We start from the raw sequence: 21841 nt of genomic DNA, 5'->3' as shown, positions 1-21841 counted from the left end.
TCTTGTTTTTATCCTTCCACTGAAACAGTGGTTGAATATTCATTCAGAGAGGATATACTTACTAAGTATTCATTCAATACCTCATTTGATAGATAAATTTTTAACTTTGTTAATGTTTTATTATCTGACTTTACTTGTATGTTGAAACTGCTATACCTTATGAGCAAAAGAGTTCTCTGTTAAGAATATGGTTTAGTTTTGAAAAAGACATCAACTGAAAAAAAAAAAAGGAAAAGGAAACCCACATTCACAGATTGACATTTTTTAGTTGTTTTGGGTTCAGCTGACCTTTTAAATTTATACTTAGAAGGATTTACCAAGTGCCAGATCCTGAAATGATAAGAACAATAGTTCCATGAACTCTCACATTTCTTATATCAAGATCCCAATCCAGAAGTTATGGTTTACTTACTTCAAGCACCTAGGTTAGCACTTAATTATCTCTTTATGGAAGAGAATGGGAAGGTTATCAAGATAACTGATAGAAAAGTAAACAAAAAGAACAAATTCAGTGAAAAGCAGGCTTGTAGGCTTCAGATTCTTTCCAATGATTGTTACTGGAAGTTTGCTTGATAACTTAGATCTTCATTTCCATGTAGGTTGGCAGATTCTTTACTTCAGAATGCCAGCAGTAGAGTTCATACAAGGAGTACTGAAATTTAAAAATACCTTAAAGGTCCAAGCTGCATCAATTGACACTGTACATTCATATTTCTAGTCACAAGGCAAAGAAAATTAGAAAAGGGTGAAAATTTTGACATCAAAAATAAAGGATAATAAAGTATATCAATTAAATCTCTTGTCCTGGTACTAATAAAAATGGTTGATAAATATTATACTATTGAATGCCAATGTTAAGGAGGAGAAAATAGAAGTAAAGAAAATGGGGGAGAAGATAAAACTAGAACAAAAATAAAAATAGCAAATAGACAGAAATAGCAGCAAAACAAAGATCAGAAGAGATTGAATGCCTGCTACAAACAATATTAATATAAATTGCAAACATTTGTTATAAATTTAAGTACAATACTCACATTTTGTCCTCTAACTCATCTGAGCTGAGTCTCAGCTAACTCCTTAGTCATTAACAAAATATAACACCTAAACAAATTGACCAAATTAAAAAATTGTTTAGTGACAACAAGGTGATTTGTATTTAGAGAGGTATTTGCTGTTATTGTCTATCCTTGGTTCTCAGAGGACCATGATATCAGGGAGGTGATGCCGTGACATACAAGTGAATTGGATTTAAATGAAAGATGGAAATTTACATTCTCTTCTGGAGCCATCTAAGTGGTTAGTTATATATGAAATCAGGGCAACTGGAAATGACATTGCAGTGGGAGACCTCTGTCTCTTTAAGCTAAGGTCTTTCACAGATCTCAGTTTTGACTCTGGCAACTCTCATTCAGTGATTAAGACTAGGTATGAAAAAAATGAAGAAAAGAATGGTCTCTTTGATGTAGTCAAAAAATTAATCTAGGAGGGAAAGACTCAGGGTTTCTGGCCAAAATAGAAAAAATTGCTATTGTTTTGTTGTTTGTCTTTTATACTGGGAGAATCATATTGTTAGCTAATAGGGATATAGGGTGTATTAAAGGAACACTAGTATTTCTGGTGTGAGGGATGCCAAGCCCATTTCAGGTCCATCTTTCAGCTGTGACTCCAAGAAGTTGTAGCATACACAGTGGCCACGTTCTAGAAAAGTATTCTGACAGACCAAGTTGAGAAGAATTGCAGAGTCTCAAACTCAGTGTTGAGTTAGGGGCTCTGTCCCAAGTATGAATACTTTCTGTAATAATATGAGTGCATGAGAACAAGAGCCCTGAAAGTAACTGAAGCAGGTGCTGTGAAGGCTTAGAGCTTGGTTAGATATCAAAAACAAGATCATTTACTGTATCTTGAACCATTGCCAGTTGTCTTGACTCAGTCATGCCACTGGACTGTGAGGAATCTGGATGAGAGAGTGAGGTTGAGGGCTTAATGTAATTTTGTCCCACTTAAATCCAATTTAAGTACACATCAGAAAATTTCAGACATACCATTTACTCAAAGTCCTGTGGTGTTAAGGGACAGGCAAATGACAAAATAGAACGTGCTGATACATTGTGGGCTGTGGTCACAACCTTGCACAAAGGTGACCCAGACCGTAGTCTTCTCACTGGAAGCATCAGTGAGATTTGGCAGTCCCCTGGATTTCTGAGTAACATTTTTAAAAGGATTGCATTGCTCACCTCCTGGTGAGTCAGTAATGTAAATCAAGCCAATAATGTAAATTTTTGATTGCTGAATAAAAGTGTTGCACACTGAAAAGAGAAGTGGATTTGAAATCAAGAGAATGTAATTTTAAAACCACTGCTCTAACCCTAATTGTGTTAACTTGGTATCTATAGCTTATCTAGATTTTATCCTTTTCTGAGAAGGTTGTAGGTATAAAAAGGAAATTGAATCTTAATGTCTTCTATAGATCTTTCTGGCTATAAAATTTTATGATTTGAATGCAGATTTGAACATCAAGATTTTTTTAAGCTAGGTAGGGAGCTTAGAAACCAAGAAAGATTCAAAAAATAATTGTAATCACCAAACATTTATTAAGAATATAGCATATGCCAAAATTTTTATTTAAAATATTCTCAAACATGTTTCAGGATCACATAGTTAGGATCAATCGTTCTATCAGTAACTGATTACTAAATGTCTACCATGCAAAAACATGTTGTGTTAGATGTTAGGGGATGAAAAGACAAAAAATAAGGTGTGCTTATAGTTCAATAGTAAAGGTTATAAAGATAGAAGTATGCACAATATAGTGAACCTCTGAACTTGCTTCCCTACCTACACATAAATGAAAAGTTAATTTCCTATGTCAAGGTCATATGTCCTTCTCTGTTCTGGAAATATTATTGAGGCATAATTTGGGATAACTGGGATGTTCAGGGTGGACCAGTCCTTCTGGTGTATGGACTTGCCAAATTCTTTTTGGGGCTACTCATTCACCTTTGTTCATTCCATATTGTTCTCCAATTCTCATCTGTGATTCCAATATATTGTAAACCCTGGCAAATGATTTTAATCAGGTTGAGGATAGCTACAGATTTGCAAGCCATCACTGAAGTATGGGGATATCTAACACAAGTGTGTGAAGATTTTTCCTATCATAATGGACAGATGTGAACGATTTGTTTTAATGGCCATGAAGTTGCTTGAAACAGAGACTAAAGAATTCTTAGAACTTCATCAGACATGGAAGATGCCAAGGTCATCCACTGCACCTGACTTTTGTCGTTTTTACTGGACTTCTATGACTCTGGAAGAGAGAGTGAAGCAGACAACTTTATGTTACTCTGCATCACTGAAAACTAATACACATACATTATATGTCTAATTTATTTCAGTAGCTATAAAGCATTCATCCTCACCAAGTTCTTTTCCTAGCAGGATAACTGATGACCACATTCTCTCTTGACTATATTCAATACATTGATACTATAGATTAATCTCTTCCCTAGGTGCTTGCTTTATTTCTCATCAGATTTTACTGTCAGAAAATTCTTCCATGAACATCTGTCCCGGACATTTCTCATTCTGCCCTTCTGACCTTTAGAAATTGATAAAGTTTCAGTCTAGTCCGTATATTCCAAAGAATAAATATTCAGAGACAGAAACAACACCAGGTTCATATGCTGATAGCTTGATGTTATAGAAGATAGAAAGAATGGGTCATTGGAGCTAGGTCTCTTTTGCCTCACAAAAACTTTCAATCGTTCTTGATTCTTTACTCATACAGCCAGGTGGAAAAGAGAACAAGGTTGAGTCACTGACGATTTTTGTATGCAGATTCAGTTTGGACTGAAAAGCAACATGGAAAACCCCTCTCTTTACAATGCAATAAATAGCCTTGAAACAATCATCAAATATTACAAGGAAAATTGCATCAGATCAAATTCCTCCTAAAAATTTAGTTCTCAGTCTGTTCATCTATTACAAAAAATATAAATTAAATATACAGGCATGAGGTAATTAGTAACTTGGAGTAGAAGGCACTACTAGCACATGGGAAAATTTAGGGCTATTTATTGAACTGTTGCTGTAGCTCAGTTTTGAAAAAAATAACATTTTAAAAGATAAGATGTGAAGAGGAGAGCATTCTAGACAAGACAACAGCCAATTCAAAGAAACATTCAATATAAGGTCATGTGCAAAGAGCAACAAGAAGGATAATCTAGCTGCAAAATAGTGTAGAAAGGCAGCGTGATCTATCTATTAAAATATTAATTTAAAACTCAAAGAAACTTTAAGGTTTATCTGTAATAATCCCTACAATTTAGAGATGAGGAAAGTGAGGCACAAAGGGGTAAAGGGACAAGTCTGGCATCACATAGATAGCAAATAGTAGAACTAGTAATTGATCTCAGTTCCTTTGATGCCAAATACTGAATTATTTTTACAGTGCGATGTTTTCAGAGAATAGATAAAAAATGAGAAAGAGGCATTCCTCTAAAAGTACAATTTTGTACTTTTGAGGTAAAAAATAGCTAGAAGATAAAGAGGATAATAATGATGATATAGAAAGATGATAAAGAAGTATAGATGAATATAAATACATTTTTCTATGATTTCATTAATTTGGGAGTTCCATACTTTCCTCTTCATCTATGAATAGACAAATCCTAAAAAGTAAAATGAAGCACATAGTGCCAGGGTAAGTTGTCTAGATTCAACCAACTAGGAAGACTATATTTGAGGCCAGATATTTCTGAGTCTTATCTGAACATTCATATACATTGATGCATTCTAGACATTTAAATTCAGAAGCTCATCTGTTTATATAGGGGGGGAAAGGGATGGGAATAAAACTAAGAGTCTTTAGGGATACTTTGACCATGAATTTTGTGAACCTTAAGTAATAAAATAATAGGTTCAATCCATGAGTAGATTTGAAATAAAAGGTCTGTCAAAGGCTAATTTTCCTCATTGCTTCTTTATAGTGAGGAGTGTTCATTTCCTGTCCTCTTGTGATACACAACCTTAGAATCTTTTCTGAGTATCAATGGAAGATTGTATTTCTTATGGTAAATTATGAAGAAATACAATCTTCCATTGACACTCAAAAAAGTTGTAAATGCCACACAGTGGTTTAGGACAATTGCAGCAGACAATTTTTTCTTCTCAAGAATTGACACTGCAGTTTGTCCAGTGGTGACAAGCCCAGGTAAAGAGTTCCTCCTTACCTTCTCCAGGGAGCTTATTTTATTTAAGAGTTTACAATTGCAGTGTTGGGCATTTCCTACAGATTAATGATCACCTGGGAGGAGTTGCACTTTGGTCCATTAACTCCAGTCAGTCATTAATTCCCATGAAATGTTCTGCACTGAGGTTGTTATTGCTATTATGAGCTGAAAATGAAAAGAATATGTAGAAGGTGGATTGGTGCTCCCCAGTTACCTGTCTCCCCACTCAAAAATGAGGCAAATTCAATTTGTGTATATATATTTCAAGAAAAATAATTCCCCAGATAAGAGTGTATCATATTGTTAAAGCACTATCTTTAGCATCCTCCTTTTCTCACATATAAGCAATGATGATCTCCTAAAAGTAGCAGATTAAATGCCAGATCTAAGAACTGTAGGTCTCCAATTGAATTAAAGGGTCTTGACCTAATTAAGAAATGCCAACCTTATGATTATGACTACAGTTACCAACAATAGATTTAAAATACCTTATGTTCTAGTCTCACAAGGTGCTATAGTCATAATTTTCAATATAATAAAATAAATTCAACAGGTCATAAACATCATTTAATGTTCAAGAGCAGCTAATTATAAAGAAATCACTAACTTTCTAAGAGTGTACTTATTTTCATATATACTATCAATATAAGGAAGACATTGACAATAATCATGGTTTCTTTTTCATTCTACTATTTGAGAACAGCCAAAGTACTTTGTAAACATTCATGCTCTTTAGAGTCTCTCCTGACTCCATTCAGTCATCCATACAACTTTCAAAGTATCAGTTTAGCAGGTGTGGCCTTGTCATTTCTGTTTAGTAAACTATAGTGAATCCCTGTTACCTCCAAAGTCCAATAAATGTCAATTCTGCAGGTTCACTTTTACAACATGTGAAAATTTGGTTTCAACCTACCTTTCAAAGCTTCACATTACTCCTCTTCCTTAATTTTGCAATTTAGTCAAATTCCTCTTTACATAAGTTGCCTCCACCCTTGACCAGAAAACTTTCCTTCCTTATACAAATCTCTTAGAATTCATTTCTCTCTTTAAAGCATAATTCTAAACAGATTTTTCTTATTCCCTCAGTTACAAATGCACTCAATCCTATTTTAACTGTTTTTAAAATATTCTGTACAATCATATATGTGCATATGTTCCTTCCTTCTTTGAGGATAAAGACTTTAATTTTGGTCATTGTATCTGGAATCTGACTCAGTGACTGTTAAAACTGGGCAATACAAGAGAGCTATTGCTTCTTATTTATATGAATGTGCATTTAATAACTGAAACCTTTTTTCCTGGGTAAGGGGATACCTGGATGAAAATATAATAGCATTTACTTTCAATGAGTCAATGGAATTCTTTGTTCTTCTGTTGGAATTAATCAATGAATTATCATGTAATATAAAGAGAAGTAATCCTCCTCTGATTGTTCTTGCCTTTTGTCTCCACTTTTTCCCCATGCCATTGGTAATTTGGTTCATAGGATCTTAAGATTTGGAACTGGAAGAGACTTAGAGAATATTAAATCCTACCCTTAAGTTTCCTCATAAGAGGGGAAAAAAAGGAGTTTGTGACGTGTTCAAAATCATAGTAGTGAGCAGTATAGCTAGAAGCCAAACCTTGGCTGTCTGACCATGCCTCCTTCATTAGTCTTCTGAAAATCAAATATGAATATCTTATTTTCTATTAAAACCCAAAGACTTTAACATACAAAGATCCTCCCAACTTTTCTTATGTAAATATGTTTATGTATATATTTCTCAACCCAGTTCATGAACCCACTGAAATCTATCCATGGATTTCCTGGGGATCAGAGGGCACAAGTTTAAGAACCTTGTTTCAAGATAAGTTGCAGATGTCAATATGTATCATTGGATTTTCCATATAGAATATTCTCTTATTAAATCACAGTCATGGCAGAAATAAAGTAGTAAAAGTATGATGAAGAAATTTGCCATTTCCCATTTGTATTTGTCTTGTCAATATTTGTGAAGTATTCACTGATTAGTGCTTATAAGCATAAGAATATGCTTATATAGAAAAATGCTTAATGTTTTTCTAACCATCAGGATGTGAGAGGTGTCCCTTGCTGGATTTTCTCCTACATAATACCTGAAATTTAGTAATGAATTAAGGTGCTGGCATTCTTAGCTTCCAGAAAAAAATAAATTTATTGTCCTTCATAGAAAAAGAGGAAATTTGAATAATTAAAAACAGACAGATATCTTCCTGAAAATAGATTTTGTTCATTAAACATAGATCAGTAGAATCCCTGTAGCTATAGTTGCATATTACTAAGTCAATACTGGTCACAAATAGACTAGGAACAATTTTACTCTTAGTGGGGCAGTCTTATTACCTAATTGATGCTCTTAAAAGAGGCACAGGGAAAACTTGTTCCAAAGTATGACCCCACATTGGCATCTGAATGATTTGAAAATCCTACAGCACTATTTTGTATCTTAGGCTTATATGGTCTAAAATCCCTTAGTAAAAATCAAAAAGGATGAAAATATAGGCAAAACATTAGTCACTAACTAAAAGAATATCAGGAATTAGTTTATCAGAAAGCTTTCTAATGTAAAAATACCAGAGCAGTAATTAAGGGCTATTTATGGGAAGAAGTTGAAGTTCTGAAGTTTTATTTGGAAGGAGAAAGTCTGTGAAGGAAGAACTAAAGAGGGAAATTCTGTGCACCAGGGGAGGGAGAAAGACACTGAAAGAAAAAAAGGTAAAACAGATGATAAAAGAAAAAAATTCCATTTCAAAGTTTTACTTTGGGCTTGTCATTGCCCATAATCACCTCATTCTTCAGCGATATGCAAACTGGACAATGCAAGAGACCTGTTGCTTCTTATTTATATGGATTCACGTCCATCTAATAATTGAGATCTTTTTTCATAGGTAAGGGGATACCTGGATGAATATATAACAGCATTTACTTTCAATGAGGCAATGGAATTCTTTGTTCTTCTGTTGGAAACAATTTTTACTTTACTATGTCTAAAATCATTTTGATATTAGCTCAGTTTTCTTTTGCTTTGTTTTGTTTTGTTTTTATTGTTACCAGTGTTTATTTGGGGCTTTAGGATTTTGCTGAAGCCTGTTCCTCCTGCTCCCAGGCCACCCAAAGAGAGGAGGAGAGAAAACCTGAAGCAAGTAGGGAATGGGGTGAAGGAAGGTAATATGATACCAATGAGGTAACATATGAATTTGCAGGGGTGCTGGGTGGAACTGGAGGCATTGGCATATGGTTTGCATGTGATATGGTTACAGGGATTCTGGTGGGCAACAGTTTAAAATGTGAATATTTCCAAAGAGGCTGGGAAGCATGTGGCCAGTATGTTAAAAGTATGTGATATTTTTACATGGGTGGGGGGACCCTCAGCAGCATATTATAGTATCAGTATTTCCAAGGATGATGGGAAGCATTGGGGGCAAGCTTGTGGTTGGCAACTTCCAGAGCTAGGAGATAGGGATGGGGGCTGGGATGGTATCAGGGATTCTTTGGTGGTGGCCATGTTTAGGGAAGCACAGGAGACAACATGAATATTTGGTGATGCCTGTGCCAGATGGGTTCTGAGATCAAAACAATTGCAGGGGGTCGAAGGGGGAAAGCTTCCTGGCAATCTCTTCTGGGAGGACTGAAGACAGGTGAACAGGTGAACAGACACGTGGTTCTCATGAGTACATGGTTAGCTGGAGCCACTCTTGAAAATTCAAGTGGATTTGTCCGCTCCCATCTGTTTCCAGAGACTTGAAGATGTGGAACTTCGAGTCAAGACGCACCAGACAGCAGATAAAGTTGTTGAAGTCCAACTTTCCCTCATCGGAGAAACGACGAACTATGCCTTGATACAGTTCAGGCCTGAGGTGGAAACCTGCTTCTACAAGGGCCTTAGAAAGTTTCTTAGTGCTCATGGTCCCGGAGAGATCCGGATCATACTCTTTGTAGATGGCCTGCCATTTCCTTATATTGTTCCAAAGATACTTAAACTCCTCAAAGCCAACTTTACCGTTGATCTTGCTGTCCAAGGCAGTCACCATGTTCCAACAGGTGGAGATTTCCAAACAGTCAGTCTTCAGGGCAAAGTATCGGGTCACCGCCTTATTCAAGATGTTCCTGAGTTCAAAGACATTGACTTCCATTTTATCTCCTGCCAGCTCCCTAAACTGCTCCCTGAACTGTTGGATCTCCTCACTTTCATCGGCCTCGACGATGGAGAAGTGGGTTTGACGGGGCGCGGGTTCTGGGTGATAACTGATTGCGGTTTCTCTGTGGTCACTGACGTCGGAGACGGTTCTGCTCGTGGTTCCCCCATCACTGTTTCGGTTGCCTCCCACCTTCCGCCTCAAGAAAAAGTCCAACAGGAACATGGTTTCTTCGTACTCAATCTTGACGTTTTTCTGGGACGCCAGCTTGACCTCCTGTGCTCTGAACTCTGCTCCTGCTAGTATACAGTTTCAAATAAGTAGATAGAATTCTGGAACGGGATTCCCTCTCTTCCTTCAAGGTCTCCTTTGCTGAATCAGCATCCATATCATACCTCATAACCCAGATAGTACCTCCAGGTTGCAGACATGTGGGAATTGAACCGAGTCATTTTATATATAACCGATAATATACACAATATTCAAATAAGTTCCAAATTCATACTTATATATTTTAATGCCTTTAAATCCTTGAAATGGAGACCTCTTCTTGTCCCTGACAACTTTAATCTTTTCCTACAACATTCATGACAATAACAGAATGCCACACCCACAATTTTCTGTTGAAATGCTCAAATTCTCCGACAGCTAATGCAATTCTATGTACAAATGAAATTCAGAATGTTGTTTGCTTTAAGTTTGCTTCCAGTTACCAAAACATTTCTTTAGATTAGTTTAGGAATGAAAAAGGAATCTCTTAAACTTAATCCATCAATAAAAAATGAATGTGTAGTGAGTAAATCTCAGCATTTTTTTTCAGATCCTGCTTTCTGCTTGAGTTGACACATAACGGTTCATTCCCCACCCATATAAATACCTCTTCCACCTTCCTTTTTTCATCTGTAAAATAGGGACCTAGACTAAATGGTCTTTTTCCAAAAGTAGAAATTTGATTCTTTGAGACTGTACTCTGTGGTTAGTTCTTTCACACACAGGAAAACATTCATAAAAGAAGCCTGGAAAACTGCCTTCCAAAGAAGCCTATTGTCTATGTAGGCAAACAAATCACAAAAATATGAAACGATTAGAGAAACTAATACTATATACTAAGAGTTATGATATTGAAAATAATGTATCAATATAGGATCCCACTTGGAATCCAAATACTTTGCCCTGAAGACTGACTTTGGAAATCTCCACCTGTTGGAACATGGTGACTGCTATGGACACCAAGATCAACAATAAACTTGGCTTTGAGGAGTTTAAGTATCTTTGGAACAACATAAGGAAATGTCAGGCCATCTACAGCGAGTATGACCCAGATCTGTCTGGGACCATGGGCATTAAGAAACTTTCTAAAGCCCTTGTAGCAGCATCCCACTGAGTTTTACTTTATCCTCATCTCCAGTTGCTGTTTTTCAATATCACCAATACCTTCACGCTAGGCAGGTTTTGCTTCCTACCAAACTCTTAAGAACTTTCACTTTAAATACTACCCCCAGTTGTATTCTTCATCTTTATTGACAAACTTCATAATATGAATTTTTTAAGTCAAACTGACCAGAAAGGACTTATATTTTCTGGATTCTTGGAATAGATTAATATGCATACATTCCTTTTATTTTCCCACCTCCAACCCAACCTTTCTTCACTTCCACACCCTTCTGAAAATGTTTCCCCACTGAATGGGAATATAATTGTGTGTAAATGAATACTTGATTTGGACAAAATTCCACTTGCTGTATGTCAAGCCCTAGTCCCAACACTAAGGTTTATAAAAGACTGCTCTCCTGCCAGGCCAGGAGTCATACTATCCAGATGAACAAACAGAGATGTCTAGGGGGAACTGGTTGTTGGGAACTGAAAGCAGACTGCATAACACAGATGGTTAGATTACTGTCCAAGCTGAGGGACAATTGTCCATTGATACTGCCCCAGTAGTCAACAGAGCCTGATTTTGTTTGTTTAAACTGCACCCAGAGGCTTAGACGATGAGTGTATATTTATACATTTTAAATAATTAGACTGAACAATGTTCCCAAAGTGAGGCTAGAAATACTGTACCATACTCCTGTTCATCCCAAGTTTCAGATTTCCACCTTCTTTCTCATTCTAAAGCCAGGCAATACTGGAAATTTGGGGAAAACTGAGTTAAAGACATACCAATTGATCTGGTTCATATTCTTAGAGTATAGAAGATAGTTTCAAAGAAATAAAAGTGACATGCTTCTTTTTATTTATAGAATCCAAAATATTAGAAGTGAAAGAGATCTTGGCATACAATCCAAGATACCATATTTTAAAGATGGGAAAATATATATATATATATATATATACATATATACATATATATATATATACATATATATATACATATATATGTATGTATACACACACACACACACACACACACACACACACACACACATATATATATATATATATATATATATATATATATATATATATATATATATATATATATATATGTATGTCTATCCCAAGGTAGAGGAGAAATCTTCCTAGTGAATAGGCAAAGTTGAGACCTGGATTTGTCTTATTCTTCATCCAATTCACTAACAATTCAAATTCGATGACCTTTTTCTAGAAGTCCTAATATAAAATATCATCACCATTTCTTACTTAATAATTACTAATGCTTATATTGTACTTAAATATTTCTAAATGCTTTAAATATATTATTATTTTGTCTTCTCACAGTCCTAAGAGTTAGGAGTTGCAGGTATAATTAGCCCCATTTTACAAATTAATTAATAAGAAACTTACAGAAAATAAATGACTTCTCCAGAATCACAAAGCTAGTGAGTGTCAGAGATAGGATTCATGTTTTCCTGGTTATAGTTTCAGTGCTCCATTCTCTGAACTACATTGCATCTTTAAGGTGTTGACTTTTTTGAAGGAGGATATTTGCGACAAGAATATTTTTTTTCCTTTTTAAAAATTTCTGTGCAGGATAATTTCTACAGTTCATTCTTTTACTAACTTTCTTTAAAAAAAGAAGGGAAATAGACTTGAAATGGGAATTCTTTCTACTGTCCCTCATACAAGTCATCAAGGGAGGAAAAAAGATCAATCACTCAAGCACTACTTCACTGTTTCTTTCTAGGATGTCCAAATAGTCTGTCAATTATGATGATCATGGAATCTTGTCTATATGAAACAATTTTGTGAGAAACAAGATTCCTTGATTTTCCATCTGTCTTTTGACTTTTTCCCCCTAAAGCAATGGGACAGGTAGAGCCATTTATGGTACTGTGTTTATAACATTTGACATTTGCTGTCAATCATGTTAGAAAGGAAAAAATAAATCCAAATCATAGGGAATAGAAGGATGAGTCCCAAGATATTTCTTACCTGCACAGGAGGTTGTAATGTTTAAGATATGCTGTAGGTTGGTACAAAGATAAGGATGGTTCATTAAATGAAGTAAATGTTCAATAAATACGTTTTTAAAATTTTGTTCTTAACATCTATTTTAAATTTGAGTTCTAAATTCTGTCTTTCCTTTCATCCCTCCCTATCTATTGAGAAGATAAGAAATATAATGTCCATTATGCATGTGAAATCAGGTAAAATATGTCTTTATTAGACAGTTTGTAAAAAAGAAAAAGGAAAAAGAAATTGAAAAAAAGGATGTTTCAATTTGTACTCAGATGTCACTATTTCTCTTTCTCTGCAGGTGGATCCATTTTTCATCTTCTATACTTTAGATTTGTTTTGAATGATTGTTTTGATAAGAGTAGCTATCTTTCACAGTTGATGATTTTTTTTATAATATTGCTGTTACTGTGTACTATGCTCTGATTCTATTCACTTTACTTTGCACCACTTCATATAATTCTTCCCAGATTTTTCTGAACTCATTCTCCTCATCATTTTTATTGTACAGGATGATTCCAAGACAATCATATACCAAAATTTGTTCATCCCATGCTCTATCTAAATTTTTTTTTTCCAAAAAGAGGTACTATAAATATATTTGTACAAATCTCTTTTTTCCTTTGATCTCTTTGGGGTACAAACCTTGTAGGTGTATGTTCCATCTTTGATCACCATTGCAGGTTGTTCTCCAAAACAGTTTGGATCAGTTCAAAAATCTATCAGCAATGCATATTTGTTTTTCCACATTCATTCCAGTATTTGTTATTTTCTTTTTCTGTAATGTGTGTGAGACGCATGATAGGTATGAGGCAATTCATCAGAGTTGTATCAATTTTCACTTTTCTTACTATTAGTGATTTGTAGCTAATATAGAAATATGTTTAACTTGATTTTATATGTACAACCAATATCATATTGTTTGCTGGAAGGAGGGGTGGGAAGGGAAGGTGGTGGGAAAATGTGGAACTGAAAAGTATGAAAAAAGGATGAATATTGAAAATTGTCTTTCCATGTAATAGGAAAATAAATAAGGAAAATTATTAGTGAAATAGAGAATTTTAGGTGACTGATAGTTTTGATTTCTTCTGTAAATTGCCTGGTCAAATCTTTCGATCATTTATCATTTGGGGAATGGTTGTTATTTTTATAATTTCTCTTAATCCAACCAAATCAGTGGAACCCTGAAAGTTTTATGAAATCAAATGATGTTCAAAGAAACTTTTTGAATTAAATGTAAATTGAGACATACAGAAAAGGAGTGGGTTTTACAGCTCTTTGAATAACAATCTTTTTTTTTTTAGGTTTTTGCAAAGCAAATGGGGTTAAGTGGCTTGCCCAAGGCCACACAGCTAGGTAATTATTAGATGTCTGCGAATGGATTTGAACTCAGGTACTCCTGACTCCAGGGCTGGTGCTTTATCCAATGCACCACCTAGCTGCCCCCTGAATAACAAACTTTATAGAAGTACAATTTCCTTCATATCAGTTCTTTGTTTTTTAAGGAGGGAAAATTATGGCACAAACTATTCTGAAATGAATCCTCAAATACTTCATTTCATCTCCAAATATTTCATTTCATCCATCAACCTAACTGGAATAGACTTCTAACCTATGGACGGCTGGAACCAAAACAGAGTAAGTTAGAGAAAACACAGTCAGCACATAAGCAGAAGTTTAATTAATTTCAGAGTTAGGAGAATGACATTTGAAACAGAAGATTCCCCTCCTAAGAAGCCTCCTTCTAATGCTTTTGAGATTGGGGACCACTTATTTACATTAAAGGAATTGTGCCACAACAAAATCATTCTTAGATCTTGAGACAGTTCTCATAGTTGACATTTCTTGGGGCAATACAGTCATTGTCTTAAATCTTGGGAGATGTGTTTATTCTGTGGGGTACAGATTCAGGGTTCTGTAAAGGGAACAGGAGCACAGTACCTGGTAGTTATAAGAAACAGGAATTATGAATAAGTGATGGATGGTCCTGGGAAATAAGGGGAGCTAACTCCCTCAGTGAACACCCAGTGCTGATCCAAACAATTCACTTGGCCAGAGGGTGAGGCCATCCATAATGCAAAGGATTATAGTTATGCCAGTCTCATGGCACAGTTTGTTTGCTGAGCCTTAGCTTTGGGAAACAGGGTATCTCTAGAATATTTTTGCACATTCTATTTTTTTTTCCAATAAATGCAATAAATGCAAAAAACTTAGGCTTTAGAACATGATGAAATGAAATGCATTATTAAATTTGCTGGGGTTGGTGGGGATCACTTTGTTCAAAAACATTCCAAAATAATTTACCATTCCTCTCTAATCACCTTAAACCATCATTTCTTTCAATTAATGGAACTTAAATGAAAAGTAGAGAGATATCTCAATTCTAATTAGCATTATATGTAGTCAGTTCTATCTTATTAGTAATCTATGCAAAAGTAAACAAAAGAACACATCTGAGACAAGAGATTGGCAACTAAATCTAGAATTTTCAAGAGGCAAAATTCAAAGGAGAATTAAAAATACATATGTAAACATGACTAACATGGAAATATGTTTAACTAACTAAAATGTATAATCTATATCAGTTTATTTGCTGTCAAGGGGAGGGGGAGGGAATAGAGGAAGGGAGAAAAATGTAGAACTCAAAATTTTATAAAAATGAATGATAGTTACCTTTATATAAAATTAGAAAAAATTAAAATGCATATATAAAATAAAAATATGCATATACAAAATAACAAAAACAAAATGAATAAAATAAAGGTGAATGAAATTGCTTATAGTATAGAGTTTTGAGAGGGGAATTATGATTTAAAGAATTTATAAGAACTCTAGGAAGAACCTGGTATCAGATTTGTCCAGGGTTACCTGTTCATCTACTTACCAAGAAAGTGTGAAGGAAGAAGGAAAACTGGGCACAAATGCCATAAGAATGAATAAATTGAGTAAAATTCAATGGGGGAGAACTAGTTGCAATCTGTTCCCCTCTGGCATTTTATGTAACTTTGTCTCTTGCTGCTTAGTTATGCATTCTTTGGCTGACAGCATTTATATTTATTTGTTAGTTCAAGCCTGGGAAAACACACATATAAAAGGAAGCAGTAAGGTCCCACATAAAGGGAATTTGTGCATTGTAATTATTGTTCTTTTTTTATACTGATGCACTATTATGAGACAAGTTCATTTATTGTCGTAGATCATTAAGCAGATATCAGTGGAGTCAATGTCAGTATAGAAATTCAGAACTTTATAATATCTCACATATGTCTTTGTGTATACAGTAATAAAACGTGTCTCTCTGGTAGTTAGAATTCTTTCATAAAACCAGGTGGTTTTTTTTATCATTAATCCAGTCACTGTTAGCTTCAAGCAAATTATAGGCTATTTTCAGGCTTTACTGTGTACTTGTACCAGGGCATTGGAAAAAATTAAAAGCTTAAGTATAAATGTGAGGATGTACGGTATATAGTAAAAAGCTCCTAATGGGAAGCTGGTGTTTTTAAAAGGAAATTGCTAAAAAAATAAGTTAAATATTTGAATGAAAGCTTCAATAACTGTTTAAAAAAAGAGATGCAACCGAACCACGCAAGGACATGCACTCAGAATCTTCTGTTCTCTGAGTAGCAACAATTCCTCACACTCTCTTCCAGACTTGTAATATAGTTTCTGATTTTAGCATTCAAGTGACATTGACAGTAAGAGAGGATATGAACTCAGGTCTTCTTGATCCCAAGAAGAAGCTGCCTCTTAGCCAGGTTTCCAATCTCAGTGCTATCCTCAATTCTTCATCAATTGCCAAATCTTACATTTCTTCCTTCACAACATATCTTGTATTCATCTCCTTTGATACATTCACTACCTTCAACCTCATTTCTCTTCTCACATAGAAACCATTTTGAGGCACACTTTAGTCACTTCTCTACTGTGCTAACTCAACAAGAACCTTCTGTTAGTTTGTCTGCCTCAGTTTTCTCACCAGTATAGTTCTTACTCTATCTAGCTGTCAATCTTCCTAAAACACAGGTCTGATCATTTCTCTCCCTACACAGTAAATTCCAGTGGTTCTATATTGTCTCCAAGATCAAATATAAAGTCTTTAACTTTTAAAACCTTTTATTACTTGACTCCTTTCTATCTTTCTGGACTTCATATACCTCATTCTTCAATTTGATCCAGTGACACAGTGGCTATTCCTTGTAAATACTGTATTTTCTGACTTTTTGTCACAGGTTGTTCACTATTCTCACCTCTCCCTCCTGGCTTCCTTGGTTTCTTTCAAATCTCAGCTCAAGTCTTACCTTCTACAAGAAGCCTTTTTATAATCCTTAATCTTAGGCCCTTCTTCTGATACTGGGTCCATCTTTATCCTGTGTATATCTTGTTCATACATAGTATATTCCCAATTAAACTGAAAATATGGACTTTTAAAAAAATTGCAGTTCTTTTGTTTTACCTTTTCCATAGAAACTTTTGGGGTTTTTTTTTGCTGAGCATATATTTGACATTCCAAAACCCAGCACATTACCTAACATATAGCAGACACTTAATAAATACTAGTTGACTGATAGTTTAGACTCTTATTACTTCTCACTATTGTAATAACCTTGTAGTCATTTCCTATAACAATCCATCCTCCATTCATCTGCTTATTTGATTTTTCTAAAGTGTAGGCTTGACTATGTTCCAAATTCCATATCCTTGCTCCCCTAACTAAACTTCATTGACTTACCATTACTTTAAGAATCAAAAATAAACTGTTTGTTACTTAAAGCTCTTCATATTTTATTGCCTTCCTGCCTTCAGGTTGGTAATCAGTCTTCTCTCCCACATGTTCTTTGGGAGTCTCAACCTCATTATCAAAGTGTACCTCATTGCTATATGCTTGAGAAGTGCTATGCCTACAAGTGTCATGCCAGGAAATTGAATTGCTTCCATTTAAATTGTCTTAGGACGATTCTGAAGATCACCTGGCAAGAGAAGATACCAGACTCTGAGGTCCTTTCTTGAGTCAAGCATCCAAACATTATTACTACATAGAGTGCAGCTACATTGAGCTTACCATAATGTTGAATGTCAAATATATGCTCAGCAAAAAACCCCCAAAAGTTTAAAGTAACCATCTGAGGTTAACATGGGCTATTTTTGTCAGACCTCTGTTAAAGCATTACAAGTTCATATTGAACTGATAGGCATCAGTTGGACATACTGTAACTTCTCTCTAACATAGTGATGTAATTTTGGTCTTTTTCTATAACAAAGGACAAGAACTAACTAACCAACCAAACAACCTTCCAGCCTTTTCAGATTTTTCTTCAAAATTTTTTTTAGGTTTTTTTTTTGCAAGGCAAATGGGGTTAAGTGGCTTGCCCAGGGCCACACAGCTAGGTAATTATTAAGTGTCTGAGACCAGATTTGAACCCAGGTACTCCTGACTCCAAGTCTGGTGCTTTATCCACTGCTCCACCTAGCTTCCCCTTTTTCTTCAAATTCTGTTTTGACCTCTCCATTATCAAACAAACTCAGGAAGTAAGACAAAAGAGTCTATCAGCACACCAAGGAAGCTGTAGTTGGGGTACAACCTGTAGCTAAATTCAAGCTGTGAACTCCTTTGAGAGAAAGGAGTAAAACAATTTACATATAAGGATAAGATAATCTTGACCTGAAGACCTTTCAATGAGAAGGTGGAATTATTGTCACTTCAGCTTCTTCCCATTTGGATATGGAATTAGAGTTAAAAAGCTGTTTAGTCTTGGAGACCACCGTTTTTTTGCACACTAGTTAAGCACTTTACATAAAAGGTTCAGCAAGGTTAAAAGCATGGTACTCACTTGGACTAAATTCTGCTTCAGTGACTGACTTTGTAAATTCATATGTGTGAGTGCCTAATTTTAATAAATTTATTTATTTTTTTCAACTACATGTAAAGAAATTTTTCCCCAATCATTTTTTGGTAAATTTTGATTTCCACAGTATTTTTTTTTCTTTCTCCTTTCCTTGCCCCTCCCCTTGAAAGAGAGCAATCTAATATAGCATATATATGCACAAAAACATATTTCCATTATGAACCACCTACATTATATTTTAATTCAATACATTCTGTTATGCAGCACCAATGTCCTCCCAGAACTCAGACTTTCAACCTAGGAATCATCTTTAATTACTTATAGTCTCTGATCTATATCCCCACCCTCCACCTCCAACCTACAGGCACACCCTGGACACACCCATACCAAGCTATTTCCAAGGCCTCCCAACCCTATGGTTTTCTTATACCACACACACACATTTACCTCCTCCTTTTTAATATAATCATAATGGCTTTTATACTGTTCCTGGACCAAAACACTCTTCTCAACTCCAGGTTTTTTCTTTAGTTGAGCTTTGTGCCTCCCTCCTCATTTGTACATATTGATTTGCCTGACTTTAAATCTTTACCAAAACTCCACCTCATACAGAAAGACTTTTCTGACCCCTCTTTATTCCAGTATCTTCCCCTCTCAATTATTTCTTATTTATTTTTTTTGTAGCTTGTTTGTACAGATTATATCACTTATTAAATGTGAACTAATGAAGGGTAGGGACAGTCTTTTGTATGTCTTTTTCTATACTGAATGTTAAGCAGTGTTTGGCACATAGAAGGCACTGATAAATGCCTCTTGACTAAATGGGCCTATTAATGGATCATCATATGATACTCCATCTCTCACCTCCATACTATATTGTATTTGCTAATTCCATGCCTGAAATATTTTACCCTTTCATCTTTGCTTAGTTTTCCTATCTTCATTTAAGACAGATCAAATTCCATTTTTGCTGATGCCTTTCTTCCCCTACCTGCCCACTGCTAGTAACTATCCCATCCCTCTAACATGGCCCTCCATTTACTCTGCACCTAGTTGTTTATCTTGTTTCCTTCATTAGAATCTATACTCTAGGCAGCAGTTAGGTGGCGCAGTGAAAGGAGCACTGGCCCTGGAGTCAGGAGGACCTGAGTTCACACTTGGCCTCAGACACTTAATAATTAATCTAGTTGTGTAATCTTGGGCAAGTCATTAAACCCTATTGCCTTGCAAAAGCATAAAAAATAAAAAGAATCTTCACGTGGATTATCATCAAACCTGCATCAGTAAGGAGTCCATCTTATTATTTGCTTGGCCAGAGGTTTTATATCTTCTATTTAAAGAGCTCTGAACTTTAACACCTTGCAAGGCAATCATTTCATCATTGAAGAACTTTAATTGTTAGGATGTTTTTTCTGACATAAAAACTAAATTTGTTTCTTTGTAACTCCCACTCAGTCCTGGTTCTGGCTTCTAGTACCAAAAACAGTGATTTGTAGACTACTTCTCTTGTTCAGACTGACTGGAAGGAGACCAGGGGTCCAGTTTTCCATCAGAACTCAACTTAAATACAGGCTACTGTGAGATTTAAGAAATAAGTAGGGCTAATAACTTTCCTCTAAAATCTAATCCCCCCAACACAAAGATCAGAACTGAACAGAGCATTCAGTCATCAAATACAGGACTCAAGAGTTGCATATAAAAAGTCATCATGATCCAGCATAGCAAAACAGAATCAAGACAACTGGTGATGGCTCTAGATGCAGTGAATGATTTTGGCCTCTTCAATGTCTAACCAAGTTCTAAGTGCTCCACAGAACCTGCTTCAGCTAGTTTCATGGCCATTGGAACAAAGTATTCTCTTCTATCCATTCCATCGGTGGAAGACTTCACATCACTACTCATTGATGAGCTTGAGACTTCCTCCATTAATCTCAACCTAGTTTAGCACACCTGCCAAAACTGTTTACCATAGTGTGGCCACTGTGTATGCTACATCGTCTTAGTGCCATGAATGAGAGTTAGGTGGCTCAGGTGGACATCAAAGGTGGAAAGCAGCCTTGAAGAGGGTTACGCAATCCTCACAACAAGGTTCTAGTTGTACACCCTATACCTCACTGGCAGTATAATACAAATAATGGACTACTTGAGGCATTTTGCATGTTCTGAATTTATGTTTTGGATCTTAAGCATTTTTTTGTGTTTGAAGAAATAAATTCTTGTCATTTAACACATAAAAAATAAAATTGAATCCCCCTTAGAACCCAGTTCTTTTGTCCTTAGGAAAATGCAAGGATCTTCCATTTATAGGACACTTTACATTTTACAAAGTGTTTTTTCTTACACAAATTCTGAGAGTTAATGAAGTCACTTTTTTAAAAAAAATTGAATTTTTGTCATTATTCATATAGTAAAGGTCAATACATCAAGACATTGAACAACTAGATCAAAGTTCCACAACTTGTAAGTATCATATTTGGGACTGGAACAGTTGTTTTTACCTCAGGATGATTGATCTTCTCACACTCTATGGTGGACCACTTGCTGATAACAGATTTCATCATGATTTTCTATGACTTGTTTTTACTAAAGGATTACTACACTATTTTTGAAGGGCAAAAGGTTCTCATGATAAGAAAAACTGAAGGAATCTACTTCACTGTTCCATATTTGGCATAAAAAGATATAAGAAGACTAGAATATGTTTTAATGGTAACAATAATAGCAATAATCATAATTTATATAGCACTTACTATGTCCTAGGCACTGTGCAAATCACTTTGAAATTATCTCATTTGATCCTTAACAACAATGTTGGGAGGTAGGTGCTATTAATATCTCTATTTTACAGATAAAGAAACTAAGACAAACAGAGGTGAAGTGACGTTCCTAGGATAATATAACTAATAAGTGGTTAGATTTAAACCCACTGGTCTAAGAAGACTGGAAAAGGGGAGGATTCTCCTTTGAGGTAAATGGCAAATAAACTATTTCTTCTTTTTTTTCCCCCAAGTGATTGGCTAATATATTGGGAAGAGAGGTTTGAGGACTTTTATGTGGCTTACCAAAGGTAAAATTATTGAAAAATAGTTAATATGTTTGAGCTCCTCAGAATCCTGTAACAATATTTTTTGCTTAATAATGGATCCCTTTAGTTTAATTGAATACATAAAATGTTCTAGGAAAACCTTGAAGATAGAAAAAAAAGAAATGATT

General features: G+C 35.2%; 1 pseudogene; it reads right to left on the bottom strand.

Annotated features, from left to right (window-relative positions):
- Positions 1–7991: 7991 nt before the first annotated feature.
- Positions 7992–9721, bottom strand: LOC141520338 (calpain small subunit 1 pseudogene; annotated as a pseudogene).
- Positions 9722–21841: the final 12120 nt, after the last annotated feature.

This window comes from Macrotis lagotis, chromosome 4, assembly GCF_037893015.1.
Source record: "Macrotis lagotis isolate mMagLag1 chromosome 4, bilby.v1.9.chrom.fasta, whole genome shotgun sequence".
Taxonomy (NCBI): Eukaryota; Metazoa; Chordata; class Mammalia; order Peramelemorphia; family Peramelidae; genus Macrotis; species Macrotis lagotis.
The sequence above is the reverse complement of the archived record's forward strand: the minus strand, read 5'-3'. Positions and strand labels throughout refer to the sequence as shown.